Below are 16,823 nucleotides of genomic sequence, written 5' to 3' on the forward strand. Positions count from 1 at the left end.
TTGGAGGGGATTAATGGCAATGTGCCTTTTACTATCATAATTCTTTTAACATATATTCAGTGTATTATGATCAGCCCTCATTAATCAAACATTTATGGAAATTTTGCCCAATAAAAACATTATGGTGTGCTCCCATACACCTGCTCACTGGATCTGGCACCATGACATCTTTGGCTCTTCTTCAAAGTAAAAAAGACCGTGAAAAGTAAATGTTTTGAATGGATTCAGGACATGGAGGCAGCCATGAACACCCAACTAAAGACACTCATGAAAGAGAACTTGCAGAATTGCTTCAGAAAGTGACAAGAATAAGGGGATAAGTGGGTTCCAAGTGGGGGCGGTATTTTGAGGGAGATAAATGGCAGTGTGTCTTTTACAGTAACAGGTTTTTTATTTAATTTAACCATTCACTGTATTTTTGATAATACCATATCTTTTTTCACTCCTGGAACATAGACTCTTTCTTACAGACAGGCTCGGAATGTTTAGTTCCACCTGTACTGCACCGCTTCTCAGATATCAGAGTTTTATGAAGATTTGAAACTCCCTACTGAGTTTCTCTCTGAAAATAGTAAATGTCTGCAATGAGAGAGGTCCTTATAATAAAGAGAGGAACCACAGATAAACACTACTCTACCTCCTGCAGCTTGTCCCAGTGTCTCGTATTTTCATAGACGGTATTGCTTTGTCTGATTAAAATTGAACTTAGATGACACAGAGCAGTTCACAGGTGAAAAGGAATATTACAAATATAAGCAAAAGGGTTTTGTTTTGTTTTTCCCCCTCTACCGGAAAGGGAAATATTCACAATATACTGTGGCTGCTACAATAAAAAACAGCCTCATTCAGAGTGAATCCCAGCACTGTTGAGGAACAGGCAAAGAAGACATTTTTCTAGAGTGCAATTGCATTATTCTCACACAGGTGACTATTATCTAGAGGAACAATTCTTACCACTATATGATACACGACTGGGGTTTAACCTTTCTTTATGAACAGTGTACATAGAGTAGCAGGTTCAGATTTCATGGCAATGATGCCTAGTTTCCATTGTAAAAGTCCATGTTGCTTTTGGTAGAGTTTGAACCAAAATTAAGGTAAACGGAGACCAAATATGATATCCATAGTGAAAGGGAATGGACTTCTATAACTAAAAATTTGTCTCCAGGAAATAGACCATAAAATATTGTCAGGGTGATGCATATTCACTAATTGTCATTGGTTGTTTTGTGTCATTTTTAAACATGAGACTGGTCTTCCTTTTGATCATATTAACAAAATGTTAAGCAAACTTCTCAAATATACTTATGATCTTGATTTATATATAAATATTTTTCTTCAAAACAAGCAACTCTTTTACTATTAAGATAACCTTGACAAAATAAAGTGCACATATTTAAAGTGTAGAATGCAAATTTTGAAATATACATTTGCCAGTGAAAACATTGCCAAATTGAGATAGTGAACATATCTGCCACCTTTCCAATTTTCCTGTTGGCATTTGACAATTATTTCTTTTTCCATTCTCAATATCCCCCACTCAGTTTCTCAGGAAGCTACTGGCCCTTCTATCACTAAAGATTTGTTTAGATTGTTTTAGTATTTTATATAAATGAAATCATGCAGTATGTACAACTTTCACACAACATAATAATTTTGAGATTCATCTACATTGTAGTCTGACTCAATAATTCATTCCTTTAATTGCTGATTAGTATTCTAATTGAGTGGGTAAACCACAATTTCTTTTTAAATGTCTTATGCACATTCATGAATTGGACAAATTGATGGGACTCACTGTGGTATTTTGGTACATGGATGCTTGATCAACCCTTTTTGTTTGTTTGTTTTTTGGTACCGGGGATCAAACTTGGGTCCTTGCGCTTGCACAGCAGGCGGCGAAACCACTGAGCTAAATCCCCGGCCCTTGATCAACCCTTTTAATCAACTCTTTTTCTGCTTTTGTCCCTGCCAAACCTCCATCATCCTTCCCCATCCATAGTAATCATATTTCTAGTTTCAGTCAACTATTTTTAAAGTTTTCTATATATGAGAGAAAGCATGCAATATTTGTCTTCTGCGTCTGACTCATTTTACTTAACATAACATCTTCCAGTTGCATCCATTTTGCTGCAAATGACAAGATCACATTCTTCTTTATAGCTGAATGATGCTTTGGTGTGTGTAAGTATCATATGATATTTGTCCATTCATCTGTTGTTGGGCGCCTAGTCTTTATTCCATGGATTCGATATTGTGAATGGTGGCATAATAAACATGAGCAGGTAGTATTTCTTTTGTACGCTGACTTCATTTCCTTTGGTGGCATATATCCAGGAATAACAAAGCTGGATCACACACGGTAGTTATAGTTTTAGCTCTTTGAAGAATATCCATAGTTTTTCATAGTGCTGCAGTACCAATTTATGTTCCCAGTGACAGTGTACAAGAGTTCCTTTTTCTTTGGAGACTTTAGCTTTGCTATGTGTAGGATCATTTGGGGGATGCTTTCACTTCCTCCTTTCCTAATGACATGCCTTTAGTTTCCTTCTCTCTCCTAACTGCTCTGGCTAAAATTTCTAGTACACAGGGCCGGGGATTTAGCTCAGTGGTTCCACCGCCTGCCCAGCAAGTGCAAGGACCCGAGTTCAATCCCCAGTACCAAAAAAATAAATAAATTTCTAGTACACTATTGAATAAGAGTAGTGACAATAAACACTCTTGTTTTCCTAATCTTAAAGGGAATCCTTTTAATATTTCTTTATTCAGTTTTATGTTGGCTGTGGGTTTACCACACATAGCTGTGGTTATGTTGAGGCATGATCCTTTTTTATCTAACTTGTTCAGGCCTTTTCACCATGAAGGCATGTTGAATGTTATCAAATGTTTTTTCTGCATTTATTGCTATGATCATATGATTTGTAAAATCTTTCATCCTATTTTTGTTGAAACACCCTTGGAGGGAAACTAATTTTTTGATCATAGTGTAAGATCCTTTTGTTGTCTGTTAAATTCAATTTGGAATTATTTTGTTAAGGACTTTTGCATCTATGTTCATCAGGGATAATGGTCTGTATTTTTCACTATTTTTGTCTTTGTCAGATTTTGATAATAAAATATTTGTGTTATTTCCAGTTTGAGGCTATTACAAATAAAACTGCCATGAACATTTGCATATAATTTCCATAGAAAGGTATATTTATTTCTCTTGAGTGAATAATTTGGGGTTTAAATAATGGATCTTCTTTTTCTAATTCAAAAACCTACCAAAATATTCACCAAAATGTTTGATCCATTTTATATTCCAATCAGCAGTGTAGAAAAGTTCCACTTGCTTCACATTCTTGCCAAAATTTGTAATAAATACAGCCTACCTCTTATGCATATCTCTTATGATAGAGTCATGTGCTGTTTAAGAATGCTTCAGTGACAGACTACTATGATGGTGCTCCCATACGATCATATTGCTAATGACATTGTAGTGTCTTAGTTTATGTAAATTCACAGTGATGTTTGTACAATGATAGAACCACTTACCAACATATTTGTGAGAAGGCATTCCAATCACTAAACTATGCATAATTGCGCGCACACACACACACACACACTCAGTATCTCAATGTTCATAGGAGAAGATTCATTGATGATGAATATATAAAGCACAGTTCATTTGAACAGCTTAGAGAGCAGAGGTAAATATTCGTATTTCAAAGGCCTCTTTAGAAATCTGTCAGCTTTCTCTAAATGTTCCTTGTCATCAGTAGCCACAATAAAAATTATCACTCAAAAATTTAAATGATTACTTAAAATTTTTAAATCAATCATTTGTTCAAATTAATGAGATGTTATTTAATGCTATAAAATGTTATTTAATGCATAGCTTTCTTCATTTATTGCTACAGAAATTATAAAGAAGTTCAGCGAAACAGCCAGGTGTATGTCAAAAGGAAACAAACCAGAGAAAACACAAGTTCTCAGGAAGAAGGAACATAATTAGTGTGGTCATAATGCATCAGCTGAGGGAGAAGTATCTGTGTAATAAGAACACTTGTGCTTAGACTAAGGGTGGTATTTTCATCACTTCAGTGTATTCATGTTGGTTTCAAAACAACCTAAAGTACTTTGAGTCATTAGTCAGATCAACACTTTTCACATGACTTCTGCCAGAAGACAACTTATACTTCTGTCAAGAAATAATGTAGATATCAGGTCTTTTCAAAGCTTGTAGGAGATGAAGGTAGAACTCCAAGGTATAAGAAACCATCTGGTATTCTCATGCTTACAGAATGATCTGAGAAACAAATGAGTCAACTCACGAGGAGCTCCCTGTGGACAGTTGACACGGTCCGCCTCCACTTTCAGCCCTTCCTGCTCTGAAAAGACGTGGAGCCCAGCAGGGATCTTTCTGGTGTCTCTGCTCAGAAGAAAAGGGACCACTGGTCCACCTTTCCTCAACTTTCTTGATTGTCATTAGCAATTTTATATTCTTCCCTGACTCAGTCTTTGTAGTAAGTTGAAATGCATGATAAGAGTCCACTCCTGAGTGAAGCTCAGCTGGTCCCCTGCTGCCATCCCAAGCTCCTAGGGCAGAGAAGGTGAGCCGAGTGGGCACCAGAAGCACCCCCGCCCTGTGGAAATGAGAAGACACATAAACAAGCCTCAAAAACAGACTTCCAGATCACCTACAGCAACCCCAAAGGGAAACAAGATGGAACACTCTGATACTCAACCACCTGGACTCCCTGAACTGGCAACAAAAGAGGATCTGGGAAAAGTGAAATCAGAAATAATTACTCAGATAACAGCAAAGATTTTGCTCATGGTGCAAGACATGATTAATAAATATAGAGAGGACACAGATTAAAAAATAGAGGATCTGAGGAACATGATGAAATCCCAACATAGGAAACAAATGGAATCTATAAAAAAAGATATAAACAGAATTTCCAAGAGATTAAAAACTCCATCGAAAGTCTGCGCAGCAGAATGAACCAATTTGAGGATAGAATTTCACATATAGAAGATAAGATTGCAATTAGTGACCAGGAAAAGAAAAACTGCTTTAAAATTGTAAGGGACCATGAGAAATCAATCCAGCAGCTGCTAGATGATGCAAAGAAGAATAACATAAGACTGATTGGAGTCAATGAAGAAAGAGGAGAGAGTGCAGATGACATAAAAAACTCTTCACAGAAGTGATGGCAGAGGAGGGCAAAAGAACTTGACATACAGATAAGTGAGGCATATAGGACTCCAGCTAGCTTTGATCAAAAAAAATCTACACATAGGCATATAATAGTTAGGATTCCAGAAATCCAACAGAAGAATAAAATTCTACAAGCAGTGAGAGAAAAGAAACAAATCACATACAAAGGAAAGCCCATCAGAATCACAGCAGACTTCTCAATGCAAACCCTCAAGGCAAGAAGAGCTTGAAGTGATGTATTTCAAGCCCTAAAGGAAAACACCCTCCAACCCAGATTGATGTACCCTGCAAAACTATCTTTCAAAATTGATGGAGAAATAAGATGCTTTCATGATAAAGAGCACCTCAGGAACTTCATGAATACCAAACTGGCACTCCAAAAAATTTTAGACAATACCCTAGGAAAAGACAATGAGGATCACAACCCCAGGAAACCCAGCAGAATGAATCCATTGGGCGTGACAAATTAAACCCAAAGGGGAGAATCCAACAAAAAGAAAAGTCATGACAAGGCTTTTAAAACTTTTGACTTCATCTCCCTAATGAGTGTATAATTCAATCTTATTATTGTACTGATCAGTATTTTTCTGATTCTAGAATTGCACACCATTCCTTGTGCTATACTGGCTATTTATCATCTTCTTATGGCTACATTTTAATTGGGTTGTCTATTAATGAGCTCTAAGAATTCTTTATATATTCTGCTCATAGGTTATATGCATTGTAAATATGGTCAGCTTAAGGACTACTTTTCATTTTAATGATGTCTTTTAAAGTTCTAAATTTTGACGGAATCTCATCAATTTTTTTTCTTTTATACATCATGTTTTTTGTACCCTAGGTAGTTCTTGCCTACCCTGAATTCATAAATATTTTCCCTTATAATTTCTTCTTAAAGTTTTATATTTTAGGTTTCTTATTTAGGTTTATAGATCCCTTCAAGTTATTTTCATGTATGGAAAAAAAGGGTTGAGGTTAATGTTTTATATACGGATACCAGGTGTTCTAGTGCCATTTGCTGAAGACACTATCTCTTCCTCAGTTCTTGAATCGAGTTTATATTCTATAAAATGCTAATGTTAAATAATCTTTCGAAAGTCAGTGGACCATATATGTGTGGTTCTATTCCTAGATTCTCTGATTTATTCAAATGATCTATATGTCTTTCCTTACACCAACACTGCCTTGATTACTGTAGCTTTAGAAGAAGTCTTAAAATTGGGTGCTAAATGTCTTCCAACACTGTTTTTGTTTTTGTTTTTGGCTTTTCTGGGTCCTTTGTACTCCTACATAACTTTTAAATTTCAATATCCAGTTCTTCATTTATAGCAAGTATACACAGACCTGAATTTTTATATATACCTTGTGTTTTCTAATCCTGCTAAATTCAAGTACAAGTTCTAGGGGCTCCAAGAGATTTCTTAGTATTTTCTCTGTAGATGATCATTTCATCTACATATAAAGATTTTGCTTCTGCCATGCCAATCCTATCCTAATTGTGTCATTTTATTGGCAGACTATTTTCGTTTAGACCTATGTTTCAAAGTCTAATGGACAGATGAAGAGTAGGCATATATACCCTTGTTCCCCACTTTAGGGCGAAAACATTGTATCATCTCCATTCATAGAAGGAGTTTTTGTTGGAAGTATGGAGTACATGTCTTTGATCTGTTGAGAAGGTTCTGTTATACTTCTAGGCTCCTGATAGCTTTTACCATGAACAGCTGTAGAATTTTGTCCAATACTCTTTCTCCAACTAGTGACAGGATCATATGGCTTTCTCCTTTCGTCTGTTAAAATGATGACTTTTGGGGGTGGGTCTTCCAATGCTGAACCAACACTGCCATCCCTATAACAAAACCACTTTCTACACACTGCCAGATCTGACTTCTAAGAGTTTGTTTTGTTAAACAAATTTCTATCTATGTTCATACTTTTTTCTGTTATTATCTTTATCCAGTTTTAGGATTAGCACAATGTTGAGTTCGTAAAATGAGGGGAGAAGTGTTCCTTCTTTTTTCTGCTTTAAATGTTTGATATAATTTATCAGTTAAAATGTTTATGACCCTGCTGTTGTCATATAGGTAGGTTTTCAAGCTAGGAATATGCTTTCTTTAATAGGTGCTATTCAAAGTTTGTATTTCCTCCAGAGTTAGTTTCATTAATTTGTTTTCTAAGTTACTTCTTAGAAGTTGTCAAACTTATTTCAAAAAAGATTTTTGTAATATGCTTTCTATATCCTTTTAAATTCTATAAAACCTGTGGTAATGTCTCCTAGATCTTAATATTGTAATTTAAAAAATGTATAACTGATATTGTGTAACAGGAAGAAAAGGTCTAAAAGAGCAGGGGATTTGGGAGGGGTAGGGGAAGGGAAAAAAGGGAAAGGAAAAAATATGAGAAGAGGAAAAAAATGGAAACAAGGTCTTTGCAAATAGGGAAGGGTGGAGGGGGTGAAGGGAGGGCAAGGGAAGGGGAAAAAAAATAAGAACCAAGAGACTCATGTAATGGTACAAGATCCCAATGATGAATGAAACTGTATTGTATACCTAAAATGTACCAATAAATTTAATGGGGGAAAAAAAGTCCACTCCTAATCATTAATTTCATCATGATGATAGAATGTAATCATAGACTCATATGTTCCCACAGTTGGAAGAGATCTTAGAACATCCCAAGAAAGTTCATTTTAGGTAATGTGTCTAAAAGGTAGAAGGTTGTTCCTTCTACTGAGCTGGAGTTTGCTAACTGACCATTTCTTTCAAACAGTTGCAAGAGTCCCTACTGCTAACCACGACACTTCCTAAGAGAAAGTTTGTAGAAATATCATTAGAGAATGATTTTGTAATTCTACTACTTTATTCTTTTCAAATATTTACCTTCTGTTTCTTTATCTTGTGAAATAGAGAATAATAATGGCCAGTTTAGATTGCTTGAAAACTAATTGACACTATTCTGATGTGCTGTTCCTAATAGCTGCTGGTTTCCACCATGAGTCACATTGTTCTCCCCAGTAAGCCTGAGAGCCTCAGTTGGGTTGGGAAGATCACGCTCAATCTCAGTAAAAAGTATTATTACTGATGCTACTGGATAATACTCCATCTTTGGAAATTTCCTACATATGTATTTTTAATGGGAATTGAGAATTAACATTTAAGAGTTTCCTTAGTTCCTTTTTTGTTTCTTAATTTCTAAAATTGTAGAAATACCTGAGTATGTTATAAAAATAAGGCAACAATTTTATACAATGAAAGTTAAATGTTTTCACCCCTCATTGGGTTATAAAAGTCTAGTACAGCTTCGTCATTTCCTGTCTATCTGTCTATATCATACACTGACTCGCTTCTTGCTGTGATCTATCACAAATCAGCCATATTCCAGATGAATGTCCCCAGTTAAATCAACACTGAAGACCATTAAATCCTGATCTTCTTGACTATAGACGGGCTCAGCCAAAAGTCATCAAACCTAATGAGGACATTGGTGGCTGTGTGCCTATTTGTCTGGCAGAATAATTTCTGTTTTTGAAATGCCCAAACTCTCACTGCATACCTACTGTCAGACTCTATTGACAACATGTTTAATCACTGAGTTCTCCGCATCTGGGAGGCTTCACTCTCTTTCTCTGGCGTTTTTAAAAAAATATATCTTCCTCTTACCTTCCAAGCCATCCACAAAGCTTTAAATTTTCTGATATGTATTTCTTTTTCCAAATGTCCACATTTCTGATTGGTACCTGACAATTCAAATAAAATATAGCTAGCAGCCTACTTTAAAAGAATGCTTTCAATTTAACCAATCTGGTTTAGTAAATTTTTGTCTTTTTGTTGTTGTTGTTGTTTTTCTCCCTTTAATTAAAACTACTACTTCCCAGGGGACAAACTAAAAGTCCAAGACAAAATACAAACAGAAACATTCATGATTTGTGATTTGGAAATCAGATCACTTACACTGTTTACAAAATGATGATCTTCATAAAACTATCGTGCTTTATTTTTCTCTCTCCACTTCTTGATTAGCTACTTTTAAAGATCATTAGCTACCATTAAGAATCCTTTACAGAGGATTCTGTGCCTCTCTCTATCTCCTGACAGGTGATCTGGTTGAAAGGGCAATTGTTCTAAGGAAAGCTGTTCTTTCTAAAATGAAAGAAGATCATTTTATTCACTACCTCCAAGTGTAAAGTAGGCACTCTGGAACGTCACGCACTTTGTGTGTTGACCCTGAACTAAACATTGCCCACCACACCCACAACCCAGCAAGCTGAGTGTTTTTCAAATCTGGCCCTTGTCCTTCCTCAGCACCGCCCTCAGTCCAATGTACCTTAGTTCTGTGTTCAGGATTCCTTCCCTGGCCTCTCAATTTCCACTCAGGCTCTCCCATGCTCTGCCCTTTACACAGCAGCCAGAACAGTTCAGTATGTAATCCTGGTGATGCACTGTCACGATTAAACTTTGTAGTAGCTTTCTGTTACCTTTCGGGTAAAACACGATTCTGCCTTTCACCTCCTAGGTGTTCTCTGGCCTCTGGGCTGTCCTCCTACCATTCTGCTCATCCAGGGACCAGCCGTGGGGGTAAGTTTCCGGGGTAAACTTACTTCATCTCTGATTTAGGGTCCTGAATCCTCTTTTCCAGATCTTTTGTTACTAGATGGAAGACAATCCTTATCCCAGTCTAGTCCTTCTCTATCCTCGCATCTTGTGTGAGTTTCTTTCTAGAACGTTTCATTCTCATTATCTAGAATCACATCATGGGCTTGTACAGTTGTGTAGTGCACACTTTCCTTAGGAGATGGGCTTTTCCTTACCCCTTTCTGTTCCATCCCCCCTCTCCCTTGTAGACCAGTGCCTGGCACCCAGGGGGTATAACACAGATATGCTAAAGGAAAGAAAGAGCACTATGTCACTAAATATAGGGGAGCAAGAGCTCCCCTAAACACATTTCTAAAAATGCTCCTATAAATTGCAGCAAATGATGAAACACATTTTTGTTTCAAACATATTTGCTATATAATCTGTACTCATAAAAGCTCTATATGTAAAAAAAAAAAGCCCTTTAAATATTCCCATAAAAATCACAGCACCGTGTTTCATTCATAGAACAAGGACGCTTGGATCCTACAACTACCTAGTTAACAAATATCCTACCTGAGTCTCAGGCTGGCAGCTGAAAAACATGAAGAGATAACATTCTTATCAGCAGGGTCATTTTACTGGAGACAGAAGATACTCAATGAACAATGGAAATTATCAAAACTAGTTAAACAATGAGTTTTGCATTGCATAGGATGTTTTATAAGAATTTAGACAGTAGAAAAGGCATAGAAAAAGCATAACACGGGAATAGCTTACTTTGGAGCTCATTCATTACTAAGGAGCTCGTGTTAGAGGGCCCCTTGATCATGAACACCAAAAATTGTTTTGAAGGATCCACCAGGTAGATCCTCTGGTTAGGCACCTTTTCTTTTAATATCTGAAAGCAGTCTTTCATCAGAGAGCTTCATAAGCTTGGATTGGTAGGCTTCTATGGAAGATTTGGTTGAAAATAACCAAGTCTACACTTGAAACAACAGTCTGTCACCATGGCCCGAAACCTCTAAACCCACAAGCTGCAGGATTTTCCCTTTGTAAGTTGATACTCTCAAGTATTTGTTGTAGTAACACAAAGCTGACTAACACAAGTTTTTCAGGGTGGAAGGAAGGGAAGGAGGAAAACTACATAAATAATGTTGCATGGATGAATGGAGGGAGAGATGTCTGGAGAGTTGATGCAGAAATAAAAAGAGAGATTGTTAATAATGTCAAGATAAAATTATTAAATTCTAATCAAGCTGGAAAACAAAAGAGGAATATTCTCTGTGTCTCTCAAAGTCAAATGTACTCAATAATAAGATAAAATGAACATGCTCCAGCTTTCTCGGTTGCTTGTTTGTTCACAATAATATAACAAAAACCCAGATGTGTTAAGCTCTAACTTTGTGTATATTATCAACTGTTATGGTTCATATCTAGAGGTCCACTCAAAGCCTCATGTGCTCATAAGTGGAGAGTTTCAAAGGTAGATGAATTAGGGTGTGTGGTGCTGGGATTAAAGGTGCCCCACCCTGGGTGTGGATCGCAGGGTGGGCAGGGCCTGGATGGAACATAAAGGGGCAGAAAGAAGTTGCTGCTTAGGCTGCTGCTCTTGCTCCTCACTGCCTTCTGCCTTCTGCCTGCTGAATCTTGAACTGTTTCTCCTTTGGGGTGCCCTTCATGCTGCACTGCTGTGGGGCCAGCTGACCGCGGACTGAAACCTCTACAAACTATGAGCTGAAATAAACCTTTCCTCCTTTAATTTTGGGTGTCAGGTGTTTTGTCTCAGCAATGAGAAAAAGTAAGTAAGATACCAACCTCATTATTAAAATGGTTTGTAATTATACTGTTCTTCTTTCAGAAATTTGTAGAAGTGTGTATTTTTAAAACACTTGAACTCAAATTCTTAATGCAAAATAATGCAAAAATATCCATATTGACTGTCTGTTGAGTGATGTAATATTCTTTTAAAAAGTGTTTAATTGTGGTAAAAGGCACATAATATTCTGATAAGAATGGCTATTATGGGAGGAATAGGGTAAAAGAAAGAAGGGGATGGAATTAATATGACAGAAAGAAAAAATGGAACAAAGTCTTTGTAACTAGGGAGGGTTGGAGGGGTTGAAGGAAGGGCAGGGGAAGGGGGAAAAATAAGAACCAAGATGGATTACGTAAAGGTGCAAATTTCCAATGATGAATGTCATTATATTGTATACCTTAAATGTACCAATATAATTAATTTAAAATGTGCCTATTAAAAAAAAGAATGGCTGTTATTTTTCTTTTAAAGGTAGCTGAACATACTTGTGTATGCCGGTAATCCCTGGTACTTGGGAGGTTGAGGCTGGAAGAACACAAGTTCAAAGCCAGGCTGGGAATTTACTGAGATTCTATCTCAAAATAACACTTAGAAAAAGGGTTGGTGATATAGTTCAGTGCTCCCTAAATTCAACCCACAGTGCTGCAAAACAAAACAAAACAAAAAAGACAAAAGATAACAGGTGCTTATGAAAATATGCCGAAAAGAATCCCTGCACAGTGCTAGTAAGAATATAAATTGTACAGACATTATAGCGAAGAGCATGGCAGGTCTTCAAAACATGAAAAATGGAACTACCACATGATCCAACAGTACTACTGGGTATATTTATATCTAAAGGAAGTTAAATCCGTATGCTGAAAACACTGCACTCCCATGAAATGTCCATCAACTGATGAATGAATAAAGAAAATGTACACATATAAGGATGATGGACTACTACTCAGCCATTAAAAAGAATGAAATTGTGTCATTTATAACAACATGCATAGAATCGAAGATCACTATGTTACATGAACTAAGCCAGGCACAGAAAAACAAGGGTCAGATGGTCTTATTCATGAGTAAAATCTAAACAAATTGATCTCAAAGAAGTTGAGAGAAGAATGGTGCTTAGCAAAGGCTGAGGAGAGCAGAGTGGAGTAAGGGCTGAGTTACAGTGATGTAAGAGTCAGAGTTCTGCTGTGCTGGGCCCAGTAGGGTGATTATATAAAAAGTACTGTATATCCCGGAACATGAGGGAAAGAGATTTTGAATGTCTTCACCATAAAGAAATGATAAATGTTTGAGGGAATAAATTTGCTTACCCTGAATTAAATATTATACCTTGTGAGCATATATTGAAACATCACATGGACACTATCAGTATGTGTAATTTTTATATTCTTATGTACTTACTAAATTTAATTTTAAAAGATATTTGTCATGCTACCTGTTGTAATATTTAAATAAATTGGACAAGTAAAAATATAAAACACATAACATAAAATTTACCACCTTACCATTTTGAAGGGTACAGCTTAGTGGGTTTAAGGCGATTCACATTGTTGTGCAATCATCTCTGCAAATTTTCATCTTCTGAAAACTTAAGCCCTGTGGTCTTTGAATAGCTACTCCCAGTTTCTCCCTTCTTCCCCTTTCCAGCTCCGGGCATCCACCACTCTTTCTGTTTCTGCGAGCTTTGACTACTTTAGGTTTGAATAAGTGATATCATACGTTTATCTTTATGTGATGGGTTTATTTCTTAAGATAACGTCTTCAAGTTTTACCCACGCTGTAGCATATGATGAAATATCCTTTCAAAGGCTGAATATTCTATTGTACATCAATACCACATTTGATTTATCCATTCATCTGTGGGTGGACATTTGTATTGCTTCCACTGCTAGACTACTATGAATAGTGCTGCTAAAACATGAATGGACAAATATCTCTTCAAGATTTTGCTCTCAATTCTTTTAGATATCTATCCATAAGTGGGACTGCTGGATAATATGACAGTTCTAATTTTAATTTCTTAAGGTTCCATAGTAGTGTGCCATTTTACAATCCCACCAACAGTGTATAAATTTTCCAGTTTATCCATGAATAAATCAATGCTTATTTTCCATTCTGTTTTATTCTTTTGATATTCTAGTGAGTGTAAGGTAAATTTCATTCTGATTTTGATTTTGATGTCTTGAATGAAGAGTCTCATTGTACAACTTTTGATTTGCTTGCCATCTGTTTATACATAATCTTGGGGAAAGTATCTTTTAATTGACTTGTTGTTGTTGTTATGGCATTTCTTTGTATTCTGTATACATCAACCCGTTATCAGATGTATGATTTGCAATTTTTTTTTGCATTCTATATGCTGCCTTTTCAATCTATTGGTTGTGTCCTTTGATGTACTGAAGAATTTATTTTAATGTGGTATAATTTCATTTGTTTGTATTTGCTTTTGATGCCTGTGCTTTGAATATCATATCCAAGACATTATTGTCAAATATATAATCATGACACTTTTCTCCTTTGTTTTCTTCTAGCATTTTTATAGTTTTGAATCATACATTTATTTCCTTAATCCATTTAGAGTTAATTTTGTTACGTAGAGTAAGTACCCAACTTTATTCTTTTGCATATGAATAGTATCATATTCATCCTCTCTCTCTCTCTCTCTTTTCTCTTTGCTCTCTTGTTCCATTCCCTCCTCCATGCATTCACATACAATTTTTTTCTTTTTTAAAAGAACCATCACTTACCATTGCTTTATTGCTTTTTTTTCTTTTGCAGGTTTGCATCTATTGTTTGAAATATTACAATCAGCGTCAATGAAAATTACGATACAGTAAACATGGTTTAGCATTTCAGGAAGAGAATAAAGAGAAGACGCTGATAAATACTTGAGACAAGATTCTTTTCTTTGATAATACAGAGAATAAAGCACTAAAATTTTGACATAAAAAGAGGAGTATCTTTAAGCCATGTTATTTTTTATGGTGGCTGCCTCTTAACAGATTGCCTCATGTGATTCTCAGTACTTACGGAAAGGTATTCATCATTTTTTTTCTCACAGGAAGAAGAGAAAGATAGAAGACATTAGATGTTTGATTTATGAAATATAAATACTGATAATATAATATTGCTTTGTATACATAAAAAACGCCTCTCCAGGAGAGTATTTATGTAATTGCAAGACCTGTTATGAGACTTGTGTCTATTCTCAGCTAGTTCCATTAAGTTATACAAATCCTGTATCAGATAAAAATCCTATCAGGTTGTACAGAAGTATTATAAGTTAATTATAAATAAAACCCTTCAAAATCTTGATACTGTAAAATATTATGTGTTGTCTCAGATGTATCAAGAAGAAACCACATTGAGACTTTGTTCTCTATGTGAAATACGATTCTCTCTAGGGTTCATTATATGACTTATTAAAATAGTCTGCTAGCAGGAAAAATTCTTCTTACTGTGTCCAGAAGACTTTAAAATTGGTGGCAAAGGAATTTGGATAGTTTCAGAGAAAAAGAATCACTGAATTGGGTATTTGAAGTTAGGTTTAATGGTCTAATTTCATGTGAAAATATAGGTACAAGCTCAGACATATTTTGATACAAGGATCTGGGAACTAGATATTGAGCTAAACAATTTACAGACCTTGGAACAAGTAGAAAATTATTCTTGAAGCATTAAAAAGCAAATATAAAATTGATAACATTGGAGTAGAAATAATAATGACTAGAAAAGTATTTTCAGTATGTATGATTTGTATATAAAAGGAAAGGAAAGGAAATTATTCTCAACATCTTGGATTCCTTGGATCTTATAGTAGCACTTAAACAATTATTTTCTTTTTCTCCAATTCATATTACATTTGAAGCTGATAAATAAACCACAACTTTATTAAGTATGTTAAAACAGAATACTATGAATCAAAAATTGTAAGGGGACTATAATTGATGATAAAATTTTAAATTATTAATGTGAGTCAAGTCTATTATAGTCCACAAAACAATCACTTTGTTAAAATATTTTCTTCAAACTATACTCTTTTCTTCCTCAATTTTTATTTAATTATATTTGTATGAAATATCAAGTATTTTCAATGCACAGCATCAAAGGCAACATTGGTTTAGGCCACACAATTTACCAGGCTAAGAGAAGAAAACTGAGTGCTAATGTAGATAAAAATTAACATGAAGGCAGAATATACTCAGAAAACAAGAAACAAAACTGACCACAGTTAAGAATTCAATCTTTCAATTTGTTTCTATTTATTAGCCCATAATTTAACTTGACTTAATATTACAATACCATAGGCATGAATGTGATTTTATTAGAAAAATACTTTCAAAGAAGCAAACTAGAACTTGGATATATGCACTTTTTTAATAACTTTGTTTGATTTGAGGATAATTCTATATGATTGGTCCACTCTCAAGATGGAAAAAATTATTAAAAATTCCTAATTAGCTGGGGGTATATCACCGTGGTATAGCATATCTTTCACATGTGCTGAGCCCTGGGTTCAATACACAGCACACACATAAAAATCCAAACCAGATTTAGTGACCTCTAATATTATAAAATAATTCCATGTTGGATCATGAGCTTTTCACAATCATTTTCTACACAATTACTGTAATTGTCTTTAGTTCTAAGGACAAAAGATTTCAAATAGTACTATGCAGATATCAGGATTTGAGAGATAAGACAAGTAGATGTCTCCAAAGCCTGAATTCACTCATAGCAATATGAAGTGGTCTGGTTCTCATTACTCAAGAAAAAAATTAAATTTATACGTAAGTAGAATCACCAATTAACAACTAACATCCTATTTCATCCTCCTCCTTTATTTTAAGTAAGAGCTTTATTAGCTTCTAAATGTAGAACATCTTTCCATAGACTCACAGAATTTTAGATTTGGAATAAAATTTGGAGGGAACCTAAAAACACACAGGTTTCTAAGAGCAAAAAATTAACTAAATAAAGAATAAGGAAGTAGATACTAAACCCCAATACTAAGTCTTTAAAAGGACAGATAAGAAACAAAATCTAGACCACAATGCTGAGTGAAATAAATCAGGCACAGGAGCTCAAATATCACATGGTTTCTCTATATGAGAAACCCAATGTAGAAATGATTTAAAGAGCAAAATGAAAGGTAGGTAATAGGAAACAAGGAGAAAAGTCTTTTGCAAATGGGAAAGGGACCTAGATATAGGGAGAGGGAAGAGGGATG

The sequence above is a fragment of the Heterocephalus glaber genome, unplaced genomic scaffold (genome assembly GCF_053883595.1).
Source record: "Heterocephalus glaber isolate CG9 unplaced genomic scaffold, H.glaber_assembly_v1.0 deba00001465, whole genome shotgun sequence".
NCBI classification, from domain to species: Eukaryota; Metazoa; Chordata; class Mammalia; order Rodentia; family Bathyergidae; genus Heterocephalus; species Heterocephalus glaber.